At 45.8% G+C, this 8,928-nt stretch overlaps 1 non-coding gene across 1 annotated transcript; it reads left to right on the forward strand.

Moving 5' to 3' along the window:
- The first annotated feature begins 7,063 nt into the window (after nt 1-7,063).
- Nucleotides 7,064-7,135, forward strand: Trnat-agu (transfer RNA threonine (anticodon AGU)). Its single transcript has one exon. It is a non-coding gene; the product is annotated as a tRNA-Thr (tRNA).
- Nucleotides 7,136-8,928: the final 1,793 nt, after the last annotated feature.

Below are 8,928 nucleotides of genomic sequence, written 5' to 3' on the forward strand. Positions count from 1 at the left end.
CCATAAACAAGGAACAGACTCCAGCTGCAGTTTTGTCGCTCGTTGGTGCGTTCGTCGTTTGAGCGAGGCCTTAGTAACATCAACCAGAGTCCAGTGAGGTAGCTCGTGAGACAATGGAACCGGTCCTCAGACACGCGGAGAATGAGCCCAGAGTAGCGGTAACAGCAACTCGTGTACAGCCACCCGATAGCCGGTGGCTGGCGCTCCAGTATTGTCGACAGCGGCAGAACCAGGGGACGCTGCTTTCCCGGCCTGTCACCTCATTAGCATAAGAGCCACGTCCGGTAGCCGCCACGTCGATCGTGAACGCAGCCAGTGACACCTCCAGCAGTCGTATCATGTTCCGGGAGCCACTGGACACGCACACAGGGTCTGCTCGCTGGAAGACACTTGTTCACTGTGCTGTGCTGCACGAGCCGTGGCGTTTGGTCTCCGGCAACATACCTGCTGCAGAAGCTCCTGCTGTTACCGGATGTGCAAGACTTCGCTAAATTTTTTACAGCTTCCTTCAGTTCATTGCAAATCGAGTAAAACTGTTTTTTTTTTTTTTGTGAGAGCTATCTCAATGAACGTCTCAGGTATCACTAAGTTCTACATCTACATTTATACTCCGCAAGCCACCCAACGGTGTGTGGCGGAGGACACTTTACGTGTCACTGTCATTACCTCCCTTCCTGTTCCAGTCGCGTATGGTTCGCGGGAAGAACGACTGCCGGAAAGCCTCCGTGCGCGCTCTAATCTCTCTAATTTTACATTCGTGATCCACTCGGGAGGTATAAGTAGGGGGAAGCAATATATTCGATACCTCACCCAGAAACGCACCCTCTCGAAACCTGGCGAGCAAGCTACACCGCGATGCAGAGCGCCTCTCTTGCAGCGTCTGCCTCTTGAGTCTGCTCAACATCTCCGTAACGCTATCACGGTTACCAAATAACCCTGTGACAAAACGCGCCGCTCTTGTTTGGATCTTCTCTATCAACCCGACCTGGTACGGATCCCACAACGATGAGCAATACTCAAGTATAGGTCGAACGAGTGTTTTGTAAGCCACCTCCTTTGTTGATGTACTACATTTTCTAAGGACTCTCCCAATGAATCTCAACGTGGTACCCGCCTTACCAACAATTAATTTTATATGATCATTCCACTTCAAATCGTTCCGCACGCATACTCCCAGATATTTTACAGAAGTAGCTGCTACCATTGTTTGTTCCGCTATCATATAATCATACAGTAAAGGATCCTTCTTTCTATGTATTCGCAATACATTACATTTGTCTATGTTAAGGGTCAGTTGCCACTCCCTGCACCAAGTGCCTATCCGCTGCAGATCTTCCTGCATTTCGCTGCAATTTTCTAATGCTGCAACTTCTCTGTATACTACAGCATCATCCGCGAAAGCCGCATGGAACTCCGACACTATATACTAGGTCATTTATAAAGACAACAGAAACACAAATACATGATCTGAGCAAAAGTATCCGAACACAGCTATGTAGCGGAATAGACCACTAGATGTCACGAGAGGCAGACACGCTAGTGTTAAAGGAGGCGTGGAGCACTGTGTTGTCAGTAGAGAAACAACAGCAGAATGGGTCAGTAAGGAGAGCATAGTAACTTCGAACGTGGACTAACTATTGGATTTCACCTGAGTAACAGATCCATTAGGGACAAATGGTTCAAATGGCTCTAAGCACTATGAGACTTAGCATCTGAGGTCATCAGTCCCCTAGACTTAGAACTACTTAAACCTACCTAACCGAAGGACATCACACACATCCATGCCCGAGGCGGGATTTGAACTTGAGACCGTAGCAGCAGCGCGGTTCCGGACCATTAGCGACACTTCAGACTTTCTAAACCTGCCCAAGTCGACTGCTGGTGGAATGACTGTGACGTGGAAACACGAAGCAACGAGCAGACGTGACCAAGGCCAGATAGACCTTGCGTACTGATGGACAGGGACCATCGAGCACTGCGGAAGGTGGCACTAAAAATAGTATGAAATCAACATAAGCAATCACTCGTGATCTCCAAAGCAATCCAGATAGCACAATGACTGTGTATAGGAAGTTAAAAAGAATGTGGTATAGTGGTTGCGCAGTTCCTCATAAGCCGCACATTTGTGTAGTCTGTGCTAACCGACACTTGAGGTGATGTAAAGAGCGACGCCACTGGTTAGTGTAAGACTGGAAACGAGCGACTTGGAGTGACGAATCAAGCCATGGCGTGTGACAGACGGATGCAAGGGGTTAGGTTTGTGCAAATTCCAGGAGAACGTTACAAGCCATCATGTGCTGTGCCAGCTGTGAAGTACAGAGGTGGTGTTGTTGTTACGGACTTGTGCCTTTCGTGGTTAGGGCGTAAGCCCGTTATTGTGTTTAAGGAAACACTAAATGCTTCTGCATGAAAATGTTTTCCAGCATAGTGCACTGCGTATGGTAGAGGAACTTTTGGGAGACAATGTTTGTTTATATCAACGTGACAATGCACTCTGTCATAAAGCATCATCTGTGACGTAATATTTTGTGCACAGTGACATTTCTGAAGTGGACTGACCTACCCAGAATCCCGACCTGAACCCAATGGAACACCTTTGAGATCAGTTAGAGCGTCGACTTCGTTCCAGATACCAGCATTCAATGTCACTACCTTCTCTGGTTTCGGCTCCTGAGGAATCATGGTCTGGCATTTCTCCACAGACAGACACACCTTACTCAAAGGATCCTCCGCAGAGTTGAAGCCGTCACAAAGGCGAAGGGCTGACACATCACATTTTAAAGTCCACAGTATCTGTCCAGTTACTTTTGATCAAACAGTGAACGTTTCCGGTTCTAAAAAAATGTTGCATAATATTACATTACTATTACGAGGGGGAATTAATTATTTTAAGTCGTTTGCAAATTGTTTTCGTGTATGACTGTATGAGCATCCTGTTGTCTCTGATTTAGTGAAATGAAGCGAATGAAAATCATATGCAAACTGGATGACCAAGTTTAAAATTCTGTCAACAAAAAAAATAGCAACATTGGTGTATTGATACAGGCAAGGCTACGCAGACAGGAAAGGATGCATATCGACAGACAACTGATGATCCCAAAAATCTGAAGAGCTCCAGGGTAACCGAGATATGGAGTGGAGAGCACCTGTAGAACGACAGGTAATGAATTGTGTGCAACGTACGTCACGGGAATTCATGCAGGGACTATACAATTCTACGGCCCTGCATGATACAGCGTGCGTTTCCTGGGAAGAGTATATGCGAATCTGTGTTGCTGTGGAATACTTTTAGGGAGTAGTATGTGGACAGCCACGGAACAGAGGGCGTTCACTGCCCTAGTGCAACGAATGTTGCTAATAGTTAACTGGACTGGCTGGACTCAAAAAACTGAGCTGGCCAACCAAAAATAAGTATACGGCCAGGGCGAAGTTTTAGTGAATTCCTGAGGGTCAAGAAAGACACATCTTGGCCGATATTCCCAGTGTAGTACTCTTCGTTTGTTCGTCAGCGTAAGGGATGAATAGCAGGGAAAGTGCCTGTTGATGGACGCCCGGTGCATTCCGGCACAGCCGCAGCAATCACCGAGGCAACAGATGTCATGTGTAACGAAGCATTCGCCCGCATGCAGCGCCAAAGCCACATGTCGACATGTCGACATGTCGCCCCACGCCACCGGCACGCTAATAGCAATGACAAGGACTAACAGATCTGAGTAGAAGTGTGACTCCCAATATTCGGTTAACTCAAACTCAAGTAAGAGCAACACCTGAGGAAATGACTCTGAAATTCCAGAATGACCCTGACCTGCCCCTGAGACTGATTCAAATCTTGATTTGTATTAGCCACTAAGCAATTCAAAAAATATTAACAAAAATTTTGAAGGGTAGCGATGATCAGTTCAGTCATGATCCAAAGTAGATGACTGATGCTTATGTAATTTTAACTATATTGAATTCCGCAGACGCTTAATCCTTTTACTGCTCGCAAATGTTGCAGCACTGAAATGCGTTACATTAACTGGCCGGTTGAATGGACATTTTCTGTTCTTTAATGCATAATTTGTAATTAACAAACTCCATTAGCAGCACATTACTTAAATTAACTCCCCAAGGTGGAGCCTCAACGAAAAGTGAAGTACAGAAAATGGCTAGCCAATATAGGCTTCAGCAAACACACCCTTTAATACCAATAAAATGATTTGTCTGTACATCAAAAAGTTCTGTAATCTACAGAGCAGCTCCCTCATGTTAGTTGACTAATTATAATTATTTGTGTGATTTTGTCGAATTTCGCTTCCATTCACCAATGATGGTGGTTCGATAAACTCTCTGCCAGGCACTTAAGTGTGATTTGCAGGATATCCATGTAGATGTAGAATGATTTGGGCCTTGTTGTCGAATAATCAAATCAAATGCCGCAACTGTAGTAGCGTTAGTAAATTCCCCAGGTTTCAAAGAATGATACTGTTTTGTACTCTTCGTGTAACTGTTGATGGGAATTACAACGATATCTCCTCCCTTGCACAGTATGACACGCCGACTGACGTATTTCACAGCCTGATGGTACCCTTGCACATTTCAGTTCTTTTGCTCACAGGCATATACTGCCTAACGCCCAGGACGCTGGAAGTTTAGAAGTGGACCCGTTGCTTCGGAATCAGGCTCATCTGACTTAAATGTCTTTCCATAAAGGTGTACAGCAAGTAAGGAATTTGACTGGAGTTGCTGACGACAACTCAACGAGTACTCTCTGTTGTAACCTATCGGACTGCAAATACTATGTTCGGCATGTTTTATCGTGCAAAGCGTCGATGAGCAGTTACCTGCATTCAGGCAGGACCAAGAGTGAATATTTTCTTTCATATGTGATCACATAGTGTATCACTTAAGCAACAGTACTATAAACGCTCGGATGACTCTGTAATAACCCACGTCCGGACTCCTAATACTCATTCTTTCTTCGCTCTATGAGATTCTTTACAATCTGTAGCTCCAAAACTCTGACCAAACGAGGACGCGTAGTGGTTAGCACACTGTATTTGGAAGGACGACGTCGCGACGATCCCAATCCCTCTGGTTATCCAGATTTAGGCTTTTTGTGATTTTCTAAAATCGCTTGAGGCAGATGATGGGATGGTTCCTTTGAAACGGCACCACCTATTTCCTTCCCGCTGTCCTCAATTCGAACTTGTGCTCCGTCTCTGATGACCTCGTTGTCGACGGGACGTTAAACCCTGAACTTCCTTCCTTCATTCACTCGTTCAAATATCGGTTTTCCGAGAGTCTGCTGTTTTATCAGAATGGTCTCTGTAAGTCTGCTGTTCCGATTTAGTCAGCATGTTGCAAAGAGTTTATCAGGACAATTTATGGAGCAAGAAGCAACATGACAACCGAATCACGACTTACATGTTGTAGAATGGTTGATAGCCAAATTCGCATTTGCAGGATTCAAACATCTATGATGTATTTGTGCAAACTGAAGCGACGAATGAAAATTTGTGCCAAGGTCGGGATTCGAACCTCGATCTCCTGTTGACTAGATAGATGCACTAACCATTATGCCACCCTGCCACAGTGGCTTTGCCCAAGTGCACAGACTACCATAGCACATCTCCCTCCTCAATCGAAATTCCCATTCACTCCTCAGTCCACTTTGTATTCCCCAAAACCTGAAGCCCTAAATCGGAACCGTATACTTTCATTCGACTAAAGAACCTATGTTTGTGTTTCAGGCACGTCCTTCATTTCGTTCGAGGCCGAGGTGCCATTCCAATACAGCTGGAGAGCCTCTGGAATGCTGTTACAAGTGGGCAGAGGCGTGAACGGGAATTTGGATTCAGGAGGGAGACGAGCTAGAGGAGGATGGATGGATGGAGATGTTTGTATGGCCGCACGACAGTAAGGTCTTCAGCGCACGCGCGAAAACAGATTGAGACGAGTGTCAGCAAAATACACAAAAGAGGAAGATAAAGCAGCCCGTAAAATACAGGTACCAAAAGTTGGACGACTACGTGCGTACCCGCACAGAAGCACGGGACGAAGCATTGCGTCAGTAGTAAAACCTTAACGACGTAGGGAGAAAGTGGTATAAGGAGCTAAAACAATGTAGCTGATGGATGTGGCTGGCTGACGCAAGAAAAAAAGAAAAAAAGTCGAGGAACCAGTTACTCTGCAACACACTAAAACCTCCAGCCTAAACGTTTAGGCCACAGTCCACACACGTCGCAGGACTATACAACCCTAGTTAGATTTGTCTTATTATCAGCTAAAATAGAGGGCAAATCCCCACCAATATTTGCTTATACCCTTGCATCACGGTATAAAATGCACTCCGTTAAAATATGGCGGGTAGAGTTGTGCACACTTCAAACATCACAAAACGGAAGATCTTCCCGCAGTAGTAGAAATCCATGTGTGAGAAGACAGTGCTCAGTTCTTAGAGGGTTACTTCATACCGACCGAGCAAGTGGCAATAGGGATGCCACGGCCGGGTTGTTGACTTTACGAACGGCAGCTTATTGGCCGTCACCGCCAGCCATTCCTCATCCCACGACTGCAAGCACTTCCTGTTTTCGCCGCGCGGGATTAGCCGAGCGGTCTGGCGCGCTGCAGTAATGGACGGTGTGGCTGGTCCCGGCGCAGGTTCGAGTCCTCCCTCGGGCATGGGTGTGTGTGTTTGTCCTTAGGATAATTTGGGTTAAGTAGTGTGTAAGCACAGAGACTGATGACCTTAGCAATTAAGTCCGATAGGGTTTCACACACACTTGATCTGAACTTCTTGTGTTGTGCAGAAACGACAGCCTGCAAGGGAATAGGACACTGTACCACATTCTGTCCTCCGCAGGCCTCCTTGACAGCCCGATCGTCCAGTTGATTGCCCCATACCCCTATATGACCTGGCACCCAGCAGAATGACACCTGGTTACCCTGCCATTGGATCAAGTACAATTGGTCATCTATCAACCGGACCAACTCCTCAGCTGATTACAGGCTCTGCAACGATTGTAAGGTACTAAGGAAATTGGAGCAGATGAGTAGTCCGTGTGTTGTGCAAAGCCACTGTGCCAAGATGGCGTAGTGGTTAGCGCATCTGCCTAGTGAGCAAGAGACTTGGGTTCGAATCCCGGCCTTGGTATAAATTTCCATCCGTCGCTTCAGTCTGCATTTAACATCGTAGTGACAATTGTCGAGTAGACTTGAAATCTAGCATTTCTGCTGACTCGTAGAAAAGAAAGCGCCACACAGTGGTGTAACTGTATACTTGCCTTACTGGCCCGACAGGAGCGATAGAAACATTTCACGAGCTCTGGAAACGCTGTTGTGCGACCCCACAGGCCGCTTGTCCTCGCAGTTCCCAGAGCACTGGCAACAGCCGCCGAGCTACCCATACACGCCGCTGGTGCAGTAATAAGCGCCCAGGGGCAAGAGAGGGACATAACGCACAGAGCGGTCTTTGATTTCAGGGCTAAAAATAGCGGCCGCTTCCGGCTGATACCATCTGCATTTAGCCCTGCGCGGCATTCCCCCTGTGACGTTGCCTTAATTCCTGGAATACTGTTATCTTCCCGGCTCACTCAAGAGCCAAGGGCGCCACGCATTAATCAAAACCGGACGGACGCTTAACAGCGATACGTCTTCTGCACCGATTAATAACGTGTTTATGTTGACACACTCTGGTTAATGCATTCGTCTCTAGAAGCATATTTCATTCATAACAAGACTGCCTCTCTCGTTTTATTTATTTAGTGTAGGCCCCTGCGCTTTGAATGAAATCAGTCTACTGATATCTTACAAAGAAACAAAAAAAACACCCACTATTAATTGAGAGAACCCTCTTAAAAGAAAGGGCTAAAAAGTATCACAAAAGATGCAGATAAACGCAATGAGATACAAACGCATAAACCTTTTCTTTATGTTTCTTACTTATCATTGTCTTAATTGAATAGGCTATTTTTAACAATGTGTAAATTTTCGACGTCTGGAATTTTAGACAGTCAATAAATGAAGATTTCAATATGTCACAAACTTCGAAATGTTGGGAAGAAAGCCATTTATTACGGCGTAAAAGAGTGATAGTTACTGGCTACGAAAATTGAGCTGTGAGGAGGGTCTTGCATATGTTCCCATGCATCTACCTGCCAGATCAACAAAACATTACCAGAAAAGGAATCAGTAACCGGACAAGGATGATACTTCTCGGACAAAATACACATATTTTCTTCCATTTGTTGACAACGTCTCCTTCACGATAGGTAGGTTTCTCCAGAAATATCAAGTTAAAGTGGTTTTCTGTTTCTGCAGGCCTACTTGGATCGGTGAAGGATGATTTGTTATCGCAGAAGGTCAGATTACATATATAATGGGGCGGTAACTCTCTGGTCTATCGCCTGGTTTACCAGGTTTCAGGACTGCGATGATCTTTGCTCGTTTTAAGTGAGGGAGGAATGTTACCCACTTGGAGAATGTCCGTAAAGAATTTACCCAGCCATTGTTTTGTGTAGGCTCCGACATGTATGAGGAACTCAGGGTGGATACCATCGAAACCCGGAGCTTTACCTGATTTAACCTTCTTCAGGGCATTGGTAACCTCCTCGATGCGAATATCTGATGAATATTCTGAGTCCATTGCACGGGTCCTTTTTAATGTTTTTAAGTCTTTCTTCACTTTTGTTGTGTGCTTTCTATTTGGTGGGGCTCTAGACGCAGAAACTATGCGGGACGCAACCTTGTTGGGAGATATTTCGTCCTTTCTATGTTCAGGTGGATTTGCGCCTCCAAGTTTACGCAGTAGGGACCAGGCTTGTCGGCTTGACTTTGAAAAGTCTAGATTTTCAACAGTATTTTCCCATTTTTGTGGCGCTGAGAGACAGACGGTCAAACACATCGTGCAGGAATGCCCACTAAGAGCATACGAGGGTGACCCACAGG

Source organism: Schistocerca serialis, chromosome 2 (genome assembly GCF_023864345.2).
Source record: "Schistocerca serialis cubense isolate TAMUIC-IGC-003099 chromosome 2, iqSchSeri2.2, whole genome shotgun sequence".
NCBI lineage: Eukaryota > Metazoa > Arthropoda > Insecta > Orthoptera > Acrididae > Schistocerca > Schistocerca serialis.